The sequence below is a fragment of the Ornithorhynchus anatinus genome, chromosome 18 (genome assembly GCF_004115215.2).
Source record: "Ornithorhynchus anatinus isolate Pmale09 chromosome 18, mOrnAna1.pri.v4, whole genome shotgun sequence".
Classification (NCBI taxonomy): domain Eukaryota; kingdom Metazoa; phylum Chordata; class Mammalia; order Monotremata; family Ornithorhynchidae; genus Ornithorhynchus; species Ornithorhynchus anatinus.
In genome coordinates this window covers 16,165,348-16,181,407 of record NC_041745.1, presented here as the reverse complement: position 1 = coordinate 16,181,407, position 16,060 = coordinate 16,165,348, and the positions used below count along the sequence as shown (strand labels likewise).

Genomic DNA, 16,060 nt, shown 5'->3' with positions numbered 1-16,060 from the left:
AAATTGCACTTAACCACACACCTCCTGTCCCTCCCCAGATCTTCAGCAACCGATCGCGGGGACATTGGGAAAGAGCTGGGGAAAATGTGAGGTTAAGGGATCTGGTGAGTTTAGCCGCTGATTTCTCTTTCGACTGACCCGAAGAGCTGCGCTAAAACACACTGGACCGAAGCGTGGATTACGAGTGCGCGTGGCGACGTGAAATAATAATAATAATAATAATAAAATCGTGGAATCTGTTAAACCCTTACCGCGCTAAGGGCTGAGGCGGATAGGGGATCATCGGGTCGGCTACGGTCCCTGCCCCACGTGAGTCACGCCGTCTAAAGGGGGAAGGGGAACAGGTGTTTCATCCCCGTTTTACGAATGGGGAAACCGAGGCGGGGAGAAGTTATGCGTCTCGTCCACCCTTTCTCGGCGAGCCAGCAGGCGGCAGAGCTAGGGGGGAACGCCCCGGATCTCCCGCCACTGGGCCGCACTGCCCCGAAAAGGGGACGTGAGGGATGGATTTTATTTGGAAAACGTTTACCTTGGCGGGTGTTTGGTCGTGAGTTGTTTCGTCTCCGGGGTGAAGCTGGGGTGGAGTGATTTCCCCGTGTACGTTAGGGAAATCATCTAAGGAAAGGAATTCCCTTTATTCATCCATCCATCCATCCATCCATTCATTCATTCAATAGCATTTATCGAGTGCTTACTATGTGCAAGGCACTGTACTAAGCGCTTGCATTATACAAATCGGCAACAGGTAGAGACAGTTACGGGCTAATTCATTCATGAACGCACGCGTCTTATATAAGGATGATAACCGTGGTTTTTGCTAAGCGCCTACTATGTGCCGGGCACTGGGGTAGATGCAAGATCATGGGGTTAGATACGGTCCCCGCCCCACACAGGGCTCACGGTCTCAATCCCCATTTCACAGAGGAGGTAACTGAGGCGCAGAGAGATGAAGCCACTTGCCCAAGCTCACCCAGCAGACAAGTGGTGGAGTCAGAATTAGAACCCACGACCTTCTGACTCCCAGGCTTCTGCTCTCAGAAACAGCGGGGCTCAGGGGAAGGAGCCCGGGCTCGGGAGTCGGAGGTCGTGGGTTCTAATCCGGGCTCCGCCACTTGGCAGCTGTGTGACTTTGGGCGAGTCACTTCACTTCTCCGGGCCTCGGTGACCTCCGCTGTAAAGCGGGGATGAAGACTGGGAGCCCCACGTGGGACAGCCTGATTACCCTGTATCCACCCCAGCTCTTAGGACAGTGCTTGGCACCTAGTGAGCGCTTAAGAAATACCATCTTCAGGCCCATGCCCTGTCCACTAGGCCAGTAAGAGAATAATAATAATAATAATAATGATAATGTTGGTATTTGTTAAGCGCTTACTAGGTGCAGAGCACTGTTCTAAGCGCTGGGAGAGATACAGGGGAATCAGGTTGTGCCACGTGAGGCCCCCAGTCCTCATCCCCATTTTGCAGAGGAGGTAAGTGAGGCCCAGAGAAGTGAAGTGACTCGCCCACAGTCGCCCAGCTGACAAGTGGCAGAGCTGGGATTCGAACCCATGACCCCTGACCCCCAAGCCCCGGCTCTTTCCACCGAGCCACGCTGTGCATGCGCGACTCTGGGAATCAGGAAACCTGAGTTCTGACCCTGGATTCGTAAATAGGAAAAGGACAGCCCGGGCTATGTCAAGCAGTCAATCAATCTGGGGCATTTGTTGAGCGCTTACTATGTACAGAGCACCGCTCTAAGCGCTTGGGAGAGCACACCACAAGAGAGCTGGCCGACACATTCCCTGCCCGCAACGAGAACCATAATATAGAACCCGTAGCTATTTCCACGGGGAAGAGGGCGGGTTGAATATTCATTATTCATTCGATAGTATTCATTGAGCGCTTACTATGTGCAGAGCACTGTACTAAGCGCTTGGAATGTACACATCGGCAACAGATAGAGACGGTCCCTGCCCTCTGAGTATTAACATCCAATAATAGTCATCACCATCAGGGTCTTCGTTAAGCACTTACTCCGTCCCGAGCACCGTACTAAGCGCCGGGGCGGATACAAGCTGGGACACCGTCCCTCTCCCACGCGGGGCTCACGGTCTCGAAGCCCCTTTAACAGACGAGGGAACCGAGGCCCGGGGAAGTGGAGCGCCCAAAGGGCCCAGATCCACGTGCGTGTCCCCGGGAGCCCTGGGGAATACAGCCGCGAGGGGCGTCCGCGAAGGGAAATCCCATCCCCAAGGCCTTCGAGGCAGAGCGCGGGTCACGCGGTCGCCTGCCGTCAACGCGGAGCCGAACTAGACGCTCGCCGCTCCCTGCGGACGCCGTCCTCCGGGATTTCATAATCGATTCCGAGGGTCTCGTCTCACGCCGCCGGGTCGCCCCCGGGGCCCGCGGCGCCGCCGCGGAAGCGTCCCTCCCGGAACGCCCCGCTTCCGTCTGCCGCCGTCCCGGGAGCCGATCCGTAGAATTTTCTGGGTCAAAATCCAAGAGCGGTGGATGGTCGCCTCCTTCAATAATAACAGTGATGACGAAGACGGCATTTGTTAAGCGTTGCCTATGCGCCAAGCACCGTTCGAAGCTCCGGGGCGGGGTGGGGGGATACGAGGAAATCGGGTTGTCCCACCCGGGCCTCACGGTCTTCATCCCCATTTTACAGATGAGGGAACTGAGGCACAGGGAAGGTGAGTGCTCTTGCCCGCAGAGCTGACAAGCGGCAGACGGGGATTTGAACCCATGACCTCTGACTCCCAAGCCCGGCCTCTTTCCACTGAGCCCTTCCTCCCCAGACACTCCATCCCGACCACCCCACCCCCCCGCTCCATCTCCGTCCTCTTGCGTCGCGAAAGCGGGCCAGGGGCTTTGCTAACGATCACAGTCCGGCGGTCGACCTCACGAGCTTATGGAGCACCCGCGGCGGGAGGAGGACCCCGTACTAGACGCTGCGGAGGTTTGCGAGGGAAGAGCCGCGGCCTCCGGCAAATTCCACCCGCCCCCCCCCCCCCCCCCCCCGCGCTGGCGCGAGTTAGGATTTGTGCCAGATGAGAGAGGGGCGTCGAGGTCGGTTGTTTTATTCTTGGGAAAAGAGAAAGCCTCACGACAACATCATCACTTCCTGACTGCGGGCGGGACGCCGTACTGGGGGCTTGGGATTCTCCGATGGAAATCGAAGCCGTGGTCTTCCCATCCTAATCCGTCAATCAGCGGTATTTACTGAGTGCTTTCCACGTGCACAGACCGTACTAAATATCTGGGAGAATACAGTCCGACGGAGGTGGCGGACGCTTTTTTTTCAATGGCGTCTGTTAAGCGCTTACTGCGTGCCGGGCACTGTACTAAGCACCGGGATAGATTCGAGCTAATCAGGTCGGACGCAGTCCCTGTCCCGCGTGGTGTCTTCATCCCCATTTTCCGGAAGAGGTAACTGGAGGTGACTTGCCCACGGTCACACAGCGGACGAATGGCGGGGTCGGGATTAGAACCCAGGTCCTTCTGACTCCCAGGCCCGTGTTCTATCCACTAAGCTGCACTGCTTGTCGGTCAGTCGTATTTATCGGGTGCTTCCTGTGTGCAGAGCGCTGTACTAAACGCCTGGGAGAGTACGATCCGGCAGTAGAGAGACACATTCCCAGCCCACGACGAGCTTACAGTCTAGAGTGATTCCCGTGCAGTTAAACACCGAGGAGCATTTCAAAGAAAGCATAAACCTAGCCCCTGTTCAGGAGAAATACGTAATTTAGCCGGGACACGGGACAAACGAAATTATGCCGGCGTGAAGAAAGACGGATCGGACATACACTCCCGCGGGAGGATATATAAAAATGCAAACGCGGGAACCGCAGATGAATATACAGAGGTACAGTGAACACAACCGAGATGCGAAAATATTTTACGGGCCGGTAAATCTTGCCCAGCTGCGGCAAAATACCTGGCTTTCCTGTTTCCAGTCTCTTCCTTCCTCAGTGTCTCTTCCACACAGCCCCACGTCTCTGTGCACCTCGAGCTCGTCTACCTCGCCGCCGACCTCTCGCCCGCATCCCGGCTCTGTCCCGGAACGCCCTCCCTCCTCCTCTTCTTCGATCGTATTTAGTGAGCGCTTACCGTGCGCAAAGCACCGTACGAAGCTCTCATATCAGGCGGGTGATTGCTCTCCCCCATCTCCACCAGGAAGCCTTCCCTGACTAGACCCTCTTCTCCTCTTCTTCCACTCCCTCCTGCGTCGCTCCTACTCGCTCTTTCGTTCGTCCTCCCTCCCCTCCCCACGACACATGTAACCGTAATTATTTCTTTATCCGTTTATTCGTTTTTATTAATGTCTGTCTCCCCCTCCGGACTGCGAGCTTGCCGTGGGCAGGAATGTTTCTGTTGTTCAATTGCACCCTCCCAAGTTTCGAGTACAGCGCTCTGCATACCGTAAGCGCTCAAGAAATGCCGTCGAATGAAGGAATGAACGGATGTCTCATCTTTCGGAAATGTCAAATTGATGACATCTTTCACCTCCTCAGAATCCTTCAGTGGTTCCCTGTTACCCCATCATCACCCCCCCCTCCCCCAGCTCTTGCCCATTCATTTCTAGCCCCGTTTTCTCTCTCTGTACCCCAATCTAACACTCTGCTCTGACCAAGTTGATCAATCAATCAATCAATCGCATTTACTGAGCGCTTTCTGTGTGCAGAGAGCACTCTACGGAGTACTCGGGAGAGTAAAATACAATGGAGTTGGCAGACCCGTTCCCTGCCCACAAGGAGCTTACAGTCCAGAGAACTGATCTCCCAACTGGCCTCCTCCTCTGACTTTCCCACCTCTGGCCTCCTGTCCGTGCCACGTCCCCCCCTGCCTGGAGGTTTCTAAAAGAGGTAAAGCTGAAAAAGGAGTTTGAAAGAAAGGGCCCCGAAACCCCTGAGAACACCCACCTCTTCACTAGATCAACCCCATCCTAAACATCCGGCCACGGGCAGCGTCACGGCTCGGTCGCAGACCGACGATCCGCCTCGTCACGGTCTCCGTCAGAGGCGTCGGGGTGCTCGGAGGGGTGTGATGGTTGCCCTCCTCGATACCGTCTTCATTGTTTTACGGTGTTTGTTTAAACACTCGGTATATTCTAGGCACTCCATCACGCCTCGATGAAGACACGAGCTATTCGGGGTTGACGGAGTCCCAGTCCCGCAGTCTTCATCCCCGTTCTCCAGGCGAAGTGACTGAGGCACAGAGAACTTAAGTGACTTGCCCAAGGTCACGCAGCAGACAGGTGGCGGAGCTGGGATTAGAACCCGGGTCCCCTGACGCTATTTTACTTGCCCCAGTCTCCCTCTAGTAATCCTCTATGGACCTCTTGCTCCTTAACTTAACCCAACCTTTCTTGGGCGTCCCCTTTTCCACTTCCTGGGGGAATAAATTCAGAGCGTGCAAATACTAAGAAGCTCAGTGGCTCAGTGGAAAGGGCACGGGCTTTGGAGTCAGAGGTCATGGGTTCAGATCCCGGCTCCGCCACTTGTCAGCTGTGTGACTTCGGGCGAGTCACTTCACTTCTCTGTGCCTCAGTTCCCTCCTCTGTAAAATGGGGATGAAAACTGTGAGCCCCATGTGGGACCACTTGATCACCCTGTATCTCCCCCGGCGCTTAGAACGGTGCTCTGCACATAGTAAGCGCTTAATAAATACCAACATTAAATACCCTTCTGGATAAAGTGTGGATTTTGAAATAACGGTACTCCTAGTCGTCATGGGATTCGTTAAGCGCTTCCTAGGTGCCTCGCACTGTACTAAGCACTGGGGGAGGTGGAAGATCATCGGGTCACAGTCCCTGCCCCACACGGTCCTGACGGTCCGAGGGAGAGAGAGAAGAGGAATTTCATCCCCATTTTACGGATGAGGAGACTGAGGCCAAGGGAAGTGACCTGACCGAGATCACACAGCGGGATTACAACCCAGGTCCCCCCATACCCAGCCCAGGGCTCTTGCCATTAGGCCACCCAGCTTCACCGTCCCCCATCCCGGAATAGAGGTGAGCGGCCTCGGGTTCCGAGGAGGCCCGAGGCAAAATCCCCAGAACGTCGTTCAGCGCCTCACCCGGTCCCCTCTGTAAATGATTTCAGTGCCTGCCTTCCCACAAGATGGAAAGTTCCTCCAGGGCAGGGATCACGTCAACTTACTCTCCTCTCCCACGTAAAGATTGACGGTGTTGGTCGAGCGCTTACTGTGGGCCAAACACTGTTCTGAGCGCTGGGGTAGATAATAATGATGTTGGCATCTGGTAAGCGCTTGCTATGTGCAGAGCACTGTTCTAAGCGCCGGGGGAGATACAGGGTGATCGGGTTGTCCCACGGGAGGCTCACAGTTTTAATCCCCATTTTACAGATGAGGTTACCGAGGCCCAGAGAAGTGAAGCGGCTCGCCCGCAGTCACACAGCTGACAAGTGGCGGAGCCGGGATTCGAACCCATGACCTCCGCCTCCCAAGCCCGGGCTCTTTCCACGGAGCCACGCTGCTCCTCTATCAGGTTGAACACAATCCCTGCCCCACGTCTTAATCCCCCTTTTATAGATGAGGTCCCCGAGGCTCCGAGAAGTGAGGTGACTTGCCCCAGACCACCCAGCCAGCGAGTGGCGAAGCTGGGATTAGAACCCACGGCCCCCGGCTCCCGAGCCCGCGCTCTTGCCGCTGCTTCTTCCCCACGCTCTACGCCAAACGAGCGCACGTCGGACACCACACCGATCGATCGGTCATCGGCCGTTGACGGCGGTTTTCCTGATGCCGGGGAATAACAGATCCGCGCGGGGTCTCTGGGCCGCCCTGGTGAATCTGAGGCCCCACGGCTCGGGAAACGGCACGGCGCGGTGGCTGGAGCACGGGCCTGGGAGGCAGAAGGTCGTGGGTTCTAATCCCGGCTCCGCTACCTGGCCTGGCCTGGCCTGGAAGGGCAAGTTCCTTCACTTTTCGGGGCCTCAGTTGCCTCATCTGTAAATGGGGGAATTAAAGCCGTGAGCCCCACGGGGGACAGGGACTGCTTCCAACCTGATCCGCTCGTGCCTGCCGCAGCACTCGGTACGGTGCTCGGCACATCGTAAGCGCCTAGCGAAACCCACGGTTATGATTATTATCACGTAAGAAACCCCAAGATAGATTTATTTGGAAGGGGAAATTTGGGCGACGAGAAAGTAATCACCACCGACATCAATTAACGTTCACCGAGTTGATTTGATTTTCTTTCGTTTGCTCATGCAATCTTATTTATGGAGTGCTTACTCCGTGCACAGCCCCGTACCAGCTTAGTGGAAAGAGCACAGGCTTGGGAGTCGGAGGTCGTGGGTTCTAACCCCGGCTCCACCACTTATGAGCCGTGTGACTCTGGGCAAGTCACTTCGCTTCTCTGGGCCTCAGTTCCCTCATCTGTAAAATGGGGATGAAGACTGGGAGCCCCCCGGGGGACAAGCTGATTACCACGTATCTCCCCCGGCGCTTAGAACAGGGCTTGGCACATAGTAAGCGCTTAAAAAATACCATTATTATTATGATTATGCACTTGGAAGCGCACGGTGTAACAACAAACGGACACATCCCCTGCCCACAGCGAGCTTACAATCTTAGGGTATTTATTTAGCACTTTACTGCGGGCTAAGCCCTCAGATAAACACTGGGGTAGAGATAGGAAAAATCGATCCCAGTCCCCGTCCCACGTTGGGCTCACGGTCTAAAGAAGAGGAAGAAGAGCTATCCAATCCCCATTTTACCGATGAGGAAACGCCAGCCCACAGAAATTAAGTGACTTGCCCAAGGTCACGCAGCAGGCGAGAGGGGTGGAGCCAGAATTAGAACCCGAGTCCCCTGACCCCCAAGCCTGCGGCCTCTCTGGCAGGCCACGCTGCCTCGGATTCAGTGCCACGGTATTAAGTGAAAAAACCCCCACAGGTTTTATTCGAGCGGCACGGGGATCCAGACGGCCCCGAAAGGAAGATCTTTGTTCGGGGTCTGGATCAATAACCTTTGTTCTCCGTGGCAGTGACAGGAAATACGATCCCAATCCCCGAGCTGGCTCTCCTACGTTTCCAATTCCTCTGCAAGCCGGGTAGGTGGAGGTGAGAAGAGCCAGGAGAGGGAAAGTCCTCGCTCATTCACGCGTTCATTTAGTCAATCATAGTTACCGAGTGTTTACCGTGTGCAGAGCTCGAGAGTACGATATGATATTCCCTGCCCACGACGAGGCCGCAGTCCGGAGGGGGAGACGGATATGAATCTCAATAAATAAATGACAGATTCGGTCTTAAGTGCTGCGGGGCCGGGAGGGGGGACGAATACAGGGAACGAGTCGGGACGCCTCGGAAGGGTCAGATTTCCTGCCCACAGCCGTATCCGTCATTCATTTTCGTGTCCGTCTCCCCCTCCGCACCGCGAGCTCCTCGTGGGCAGGGACCTTGTCTTCTATCCCTGTATCTTCCCGGACGCTCAGCACGGTGCTCCGGATGTGATACACGCTCACTGAATACCATCGCTGGATGAATTTGTTTTGGCGGCGTTCCCTAACGAAAGCTCAGTAAAGTGCTCCTCGACGAGGTTCTTTTACGGAGCTGTATTTAGGCAGGGCGTGCCGCATTTCTGGCACGCAAAGAGAAAGCCCTCGGCGCGCCGGAATCCAGACGCGGGTCCTACCGCGAAACAGCCGGAAGAACGGTGCTTCGCGCACAGCGGGCGCTTAACCAACGCCATCGTTATTATTAAATAGCTGGCGTTCGACGGGTCTGCTGGGTGACGATACGCCGACGAGCGTCACCTAGCACGCCCTCTTCCTCCGAAATCTCCATACTCTATCACGTTTCGATCGCCTTCGGTAGTCTACGGAAAAGGGAATAAAAACGCGTCGGCCGTCTAAACGCCGAGGCTAGAACCGTCACTTCCGTCCGGGGATCCGACGCGCTCGTAATAATGCGATCATTCACAGATTGCATCCTTAGAGTGACCTCTTTCTAATATTTCTGATTTATCTAAGGGAAACGGTCCTGACCTTGACTTTAATGAAGTTCGGGGTCGCTGGCTTTCCTCTCTGAGAGCCGAGGGTGAGATGTTTTCGGAAGTGCGTGCCTTAGCCGGAACCCCAGAGACGAACGGAATACCACTTTTAATGATAACGCTGGTATCTGCTAAGCGCTTACCGTGTGCAGAGCACTGTTCTGAGCGCTGGGGTAGACGCGGGGGAATCAGGTCGTCCCACGCGGGGCTCACAGTCTTAATCCCCATTTGACAGATGAGGTAACTGAGGCACAGAGAAGTGAAGTGACTCGCCCACAGTTTTCCTCCTCTGAGGCCCGAAGAGAGGCATATTAATTATCGCCTTCCTCCCCCCGACCCTCCCCGACTTCCCCGTCCAGGTAGAAGAGTGGAGAGACTTCCCTACGGAGCTTTACCCCCATTTCCGGCGCCCTAAAGCGTCGGAGACTCTGACGTTCTCCAAAATGTTCACAGAAAGATTTCATTCTCCCTGTCACGCTGACGAGCCTGGCCCGGAAGGCCCGGCATCCTCTCCGCTCTCCTTCAGCCCCGGCCTGGGCAGCCGTGAAACGCCGTCTTGGGAGGATGCCGACCTGAGGACGGGCATCCGTGACTTCGCGGCTAAGCGGCGGGACAGAAGCCGTGCGCTCCGTTTGCCCGAGGGCCTCCCGCTGTCAACTGTGCTGAATTTGAACTCCCAACCCAACTCGCAACCCCTGTCTCCCTAAATTTCCTCAGGCTTGCCCGCAGGGATCCAGACCGGCGAGGGGGACCTAATGATAATCATAATAATGTCGGTATCTGTCAAGCGCTTACCGCGTGCAGAGCACCGTTCTAAGCGCTGGGGGAGATACGGGGTCATCGGGTTGTCCCACGGGAGGCTCACAGCCTTAATCCCGTTTTCCAGATGAGGGAACTGAGGCACAGAGAAGTGAAGTGACTTGCCCACGGTCACACAGCCGACAAGTGGCAGCTTAGTACAGTGCAAGCGCTTAGTACGGTGCTCCGCACATAGCGAGCGCTCAATAGGTGCTACTGAATGAAAAGCGGCAGAGCCGGGATCCGAACGCGTGACCTCCGACCCCCAAGCCCGGGCTCTTTCCACTGAGCCGCGCTGCTTCTCCACTGACCTGGTGCCATCAAGAGGGCGGTCGGAAAATCGGTCGGCGACCCGCCGACCGGCGGGCAGGGAGAGTTTGCGTTTGGTAGAGCGGCGGAGATGAAATGATGATGTTGGTGTTTGTCAAGCGCTTACTATGTGCAGAGCACCGTTCTAAGCGCTGGGGTAGATACAGGGAAATGGGGTCGTCCCACGTGAGGCTCACGGTCTTAATCCCCATTTTACAGATGGGGTGACTGAGGCCCAGAGAAGCCAAGTGACGAGATTAAATGCGCGTCGTCGCTTCAGGAGGGAAAATACCCCGAGACCTTTAGTTTCCTGTTTATCTCCTCCGCGCCGCCCGAGGCCAATCATCTTCTTCCCCGGCAGAAAACACCCTTCGGATTCATTCAGTAGTATTTATTGAGCGCTTACTAGGTGCAGGGCACTGTACTAAGCGCTTGGAATGAACAAGTCGGCAACAGGTAGAGACGGTCCCCGCCGTTTGACGGGCTTACGGTCTGATCGGGGGAGGCGGGCAGACGAGAACGACGGCAATAAACTGCCAGTGGCAACGGCAAGATCTCTGCCCACGAGGGGCGGGGACACCCACTGTCCCCGACCCTGTTTGGGACCGCGAGGCGAACGCCTCGCCGGCTCACCTTGGGGAGAACGACTCCCAGGCTCCCGCTGGGAAACTGGACCTCGGCCTAGCGACCCTTCGCTCGCCGGGCCTCTCCCCCGGCGCTTCCTCTGCGCCGAGCGCCGTGCTAAGCGCTCCGCAGCGCACGAGGAGCGGCACGGTGTGGTGGAGGAGAGCCAGGGTCTGGGGGGGGGGGTCGGAGGGTCACGGGTTCTAATCCCCGCGCCGCCACTTTCCCGTTGCGGGATCTCGGGCCGCTCCGCTTCTCGGTACCTCGGTCACCTGGAAAATGGGGATCGAGACACGGAACCCACCTGATTTGCTTGTGTCCGCCCCAGCGCCCGGTACGGCGCCTGGGGCGTAGTAAGCGCTCTTCAAACACCTTTATTATTATCACTACGATGTAATAGAGTCGGTAAACACCGGATGGACCCAGCTGTGGGCTCCGTGGGGGACAGGGGCCGCGTCCAACCTAATCAACTTGCGCCTTCCCCAGCACTTGGGCCGATGATTGACCCCCCCCCGGTAAGCAGACTGCGGTGCGACTGTGGGCGAGTCACTTCACTTCTCTGGGCCTCAGTCACCTCATCTGTAAAATGGGGATGAAGACCGCGAGCCTCACGGGGGACGACCCGATGACCCCGTTATCTCCCCCGGCGCTTAGAACGGTGCTCGGCACGTAGTAAACGCTTAACGAATACCAACATTATTATTATTATTTTTAATAAACCTGATTCCCCTGTATCTCCCGCAGCGTTCGGAACAGTGCTCTTCACAGAGTCAGCGCTTAACAAATTCCAACATTATTATTATTAAACTCGATTCCCCTGTATCTCCTCCAGCGTTCAGAACAGCGCTCTGCACACAGTAAGCGCTGAACAGATACCGACGTTATTATTACTATATGGAACAGATACCATTAAAAAACCCCGCAACTCTTTAGGGAATCCGAAAGGCTCCTTGCCTGCAATTTTTCTTCTGTTAAGGTAATCCGGACCCCTTGCCCCTCGAGAAGCTCTTTTGCTGTTCTCCTCTGATAATAACGATGACGGTCCACGGCTTATTCTGCGCTACTAAGCACGGGACGAAACGCTGGGATCTGACGAGGATCCCTCGCCTCCGATTGGCCGACGGGAGGTGGGAAGGGGCGGGGCCGGGAGGGGCGTGGTCTCCGAGGCCGCCCCGCCCCGACTCCGCCCCCTCGGGTTTCCCGCGCGCCGCGTGCTCGGATCCCTCGACTCCGATTGGCCGACGGGAGGTTTGGGAAAGGGTGGGGCCTGAGAGGGCGGGGCCGCAAGTAGACGCCCTGGCCGCCTCCCCCCTCCCTGACTCCGCCCCCTCAGGGTTCCCGCGCGCCACGCGCTCGGATCCCTCGCCTCCGATTGGCCGACGGGAGGTGGGAAGGGGAGGGGCCTAGAATGCGCGGGAACGGGAAGGGCGCGGTCTCGGAGGGCAACCCCGACCCCGACTCCGCCCCTTCAGGGTTCCCGCGGGCCGCGCGCTCGGATCCCTCGCCTCCGATTGGCCGACGGGAGGTGGGAAGGGGCACGGCTTGGAGAACGAAGAGGAGGGAGGGGGCGGGGCCTGGGTGAGCGGGGCCGCGAGTCGACGCCCTGGCCGCCCCTCCCCCTCCTCCGCCCCCTCCGCCCCCTCAGATGTCCCGTGTGCCACGTGCTCGGATCCCTCGCCTCCTATTGGCCGCCGGGAGGTGAGAAGGGGCGGGGCCTAGAAGGCGCGGGCCGGGAGGGGCGTGGTCTCGGAGGCCGCCCCGCCCCGACTCCGCCCCCTCAGGTTTCCCACGCGCCACGTGCTCGGATCCCTTGACTCTGATTGGCCGACGGGAGGTGGGAAGGGGCGGGGCAGGGGGCGGGGCCTCCAGCCGACGCTTTGGCCGCCCCTTCCCCTCCCTGACTCCGCCCCCTCAGGTTTTCCGCGCGCCGCGTGCTCGGATCCCTCGCCTCCGATTGGCCGAAGGGAGGTGGGAAGGGGCGGGGCCTAGAATGCGCGGGAACGAGAAGGGCGTGGTCTCGGAGGGCAACCCCGACCCCGACTCCGCCCCCTCAGGTGTCCCGCGCGCCACGCGCTCGGATCCCTCGACTCCGATTGGCCGACGGGAGGTGGGGGGGCGGGGCCTAGAAGGCGCGGGCACGGGAGGGGCGTGGTCTCGGAGGCCGCCCCGCCCCGCCCCCGCCCTCTCAGGTGTCCGCGCGCCGCGCCCCTCGCCTCCGATTGGCCGCCGGGCGTGCGGGGGCGGGGCCCGGGGAGCGCCGCCGTCCATCCGTCTCCCGCCCGGGCGTCGGGGGGCGCCCGGTACCGGCAGAGAGCGGCGGGGCCGAGATGGCCCAGGGCGGAGCGGCGGCCGCCCGACGGGCGGGGCCCGGCGCCCCTGGGCCGGTGAGTGGGTCCGGCCGGGAGCGGGTCAGCTCCCGCCGCTTCCAGTGCCGGTGCTGCTTGGTCCCACCTGTGCGAAGCGCTGCGCAGGAGCGGGACGGGGTTGGGGAGGGCAGAGGCGGGGGGGCAGCGGCGGCCGCCAGGTCCGAGCCCCCCCTCTGCCCCGCACGGGGCAGCCGGGGGCGAGACACTTCAGTTCCCTGGGCCTCAGTGACCTCATCTGCTAAATGGGGATTAACTGGGAGCCTCCCGTGGGACAGCCCGATCACCCCGCATCTCCCCCAGCGCTTAGAACAGCGCTCTGCACATAGGAAGCGCTTAACAAATACCAACATTATTATTATTATCGGCACCTGAGTGTGAGCCTCACGTGGGACCCCCCCGATGACCCCGTATCTCCCCCAGCGCTTAGAACACGTAGTAAGCGCTTTACAGATACCGACATTATTATTCTTAGTCTCTTACTCTTGGAAGGATCAGGTTGTATGTCTGGAAGAAGTAGCAGCGAGGTACCGAGTCGATAGCGGACAAGCTCCAAGATAGACCAGCAGCCACAGGCAGATATAAAACATCGGACAGTGGTACTCGTGTTTGACAGTTGAACCGCGTCAGCGTGTCTTTTGAGCTTTGGCGGTAGAACCTTTTGGGGACAATGTAAAAGTTTTCAGGGGGAAGGGGCAAGAGGAAATCTTGCGTTGTCCGTGTCGTCCCGTGACCTCTGAGTATGGTGAGATGCTTGGGAGGAAGAAGAAACGTGGATAAAGCGCAGGCCTGGGAGCCGGGAGACCTAGGTTGTAATCCGGGCTCTGTCCCTCGCCTGCTGGGTGGCCTTGGGCAAGTCGCCTCACTTCTCTCTGCCTCAGTTTCCTCAACCGCAAAATAATTGCGGTATTTGTTAAGCGCTTACTATGTGCAGGGCACCGTTCTAAGCGCCGGGGTAGATACGGGGTAGTCAGATTATCCCACGGGGGGAGGGGGGGCCTCACGTTTTTTTATCCCCCGTTTTACAGGTGAGGTGACCGAGGCACAGAGAGGTCAAGCGACTTGCCCAAGGTCACACGGCAGACAAGTGGCGGAGTCGGGATCGGAACCCACGACCTCTGACTCCCAAGCCCGTGCTCTTGCCGCCGAGCCACGCTGCCCGTTCTCCCTCCTGCTTGGCCCGATCGCCCCGGTGCTTGTATCCGGCCGATCACCCCGGTGCTCCGAACGGTGCTTGGCACAGAGTAAGCACCTAACGAATCCCGTGAAGAACGACGGAGGAAATCTTAGTCATCCGGCGGAAAGGGCCCTCCGTGGGCAGCGGCTGCCGGACAAACGCTCCTTTGCTCCGGAGGTTGTTCTAGAGCGGCGCAAGGAATTTACTAAATAAACAATCGTTTTCACGGTTATTCCGAAGGGATCGGGTGCGAGCGTCACCCTCCGCCGCGGGAGGAAAACGTGCCGCGGAGAGGCAGTCGCTCGGTGAATCGGTGGTTAATCTTAAAACGGCATTCTAACCATCTGGACTCTCGGTTCAAACCTTAGTCCGCCGTCTTCTCGGTAATGTACGCTGAGCTAATGGTCTTTATACACTCTAATCCCGATCTGTCATCATTATTATTGTATTTATTAAGCGCTTACCACGTGCCAGGGACTGTACTAAGCGCTGAGGTGGATACAAGCCAATCGGGTTGGACCCAGTCCCTGTCCCGTGTGGGGCTCACCGTCTCAGTCCCCATTTTACCGGAAATGGTTATAATAATAACGTTGGTATTTGTTGAGCGCTCACGATGTGCCGGGCACCGTTCAAAGCGCTGGGGGGAGATACAGGGTGAGCGGGTTGTCCCACGTGAGGCTCGCGGTCCCATTTGACAGATGAGGTCACTGAGGCACAGAGAAGTGAAGCGCCCCGCCCACGGTCACACAGCAGACGGGCGGCGGAGCCGGGATTAGAACCCGTGACCTTCCGCCTTCCAGGCCCGCGCTCCATCCGCTTCGCCACGCTGCTTCTCGCCACGCTGCTCGCCTTCGGCCCCTCGAAACGTAGCGCTTTCCTAAGGGACCGTGATACGTAAGCCGTTCAGATGACTCTCGGGTCCGCTTGTCTGCTGGGCGACGTTGGCCAAATCACTTCGCTTCTCTGTGCCTCGGTTTCCTCGTCTGTAAAAGGGGAGTTGAGACTGCGAGCCCTATGTGGGACGGGGACTGTGTCCTATCTGCCTATCTACCAATCAATCAATGGTGTTTCTAGGGCGCTTATCACGGGCACTTAGGAGAGGACAGTACGAGGGGTGAGCTTACCCCGGCGTTTAGTACGGTGTAATTTGTACAGATATCGTAGAAAAAGACAAGACGAGCTCCACGCCTAGCGTGGGACGAGCTCCCTGAATGCAAACCGAGGAATGGTTTTCTGACGGGGGCCTCTTACCCGGTCACGATTTCGTAGCTCGTTTCGAACCTCCGAGCGGGCGCCCTGGTTCCGACCTCGTCGCCGTGCATTCTTGGGGGTTACCGAGGACTCCTTCCCGCGGACACGCGAGAGCCGCACCTAGCGTTAGCGATGATAGTCCGCGACAATCTCGCGTGTTTTACTGAGCGTCCAAATCGTTGATGGTCTTTGACTCCGAGTGGGCAACCCTTCCGACGTAAGCTCCTCGTGACGGGGGGACGTCGCTTCTTCTGTACTTCCTAGTGCAGCGTGGCGTACGGGGGGCTCGGCAAATAATAATAACAGTGATAATAACGATAGCTGTGGTATTTCTTAAGCACTTACTACGCGCCAGACGCTGGGGCGGATGCAGCCAAATCGGGTTGGACGCGGTCCCTGCCCCACGTGGGGCTCACGGTCTCCATCCCCATTTTACAGATGAGGTCACCGAGGCCCAGAGAAGTGAGGTGACTTACCCAGGGTCGCCCGGCAGACGAGCGGCGGAGCCGGGATTGGGACCCGTGACTTCCCGACTCCCCGGCCC

At 57.9% G+C, this 16,060-nt stretch overlaps 1 long non-coding RNA gene across 1 annotated transcript; it reads right to left on the bottom strand.

Annotated features, from left to right (window-relative positions):
• Positions 1-8,542: 8,542 nt before the first annotated feature.
• On the bottom strand, positions 8,543-15,845 carry LOC114805445. The gene is made up of 2 exons (XR_003753421.2): positions 15,517-15,845; positions 8,543-8,820 (listed from the first exon to the last, which is right to left on the bottom strand). It is a non-coding gene; the product is annotated as an uncharacterized LOC114805445 (long non-coding RNA).
• Positions 15,846-16,060: the final 215 nt, after the last annotated feature.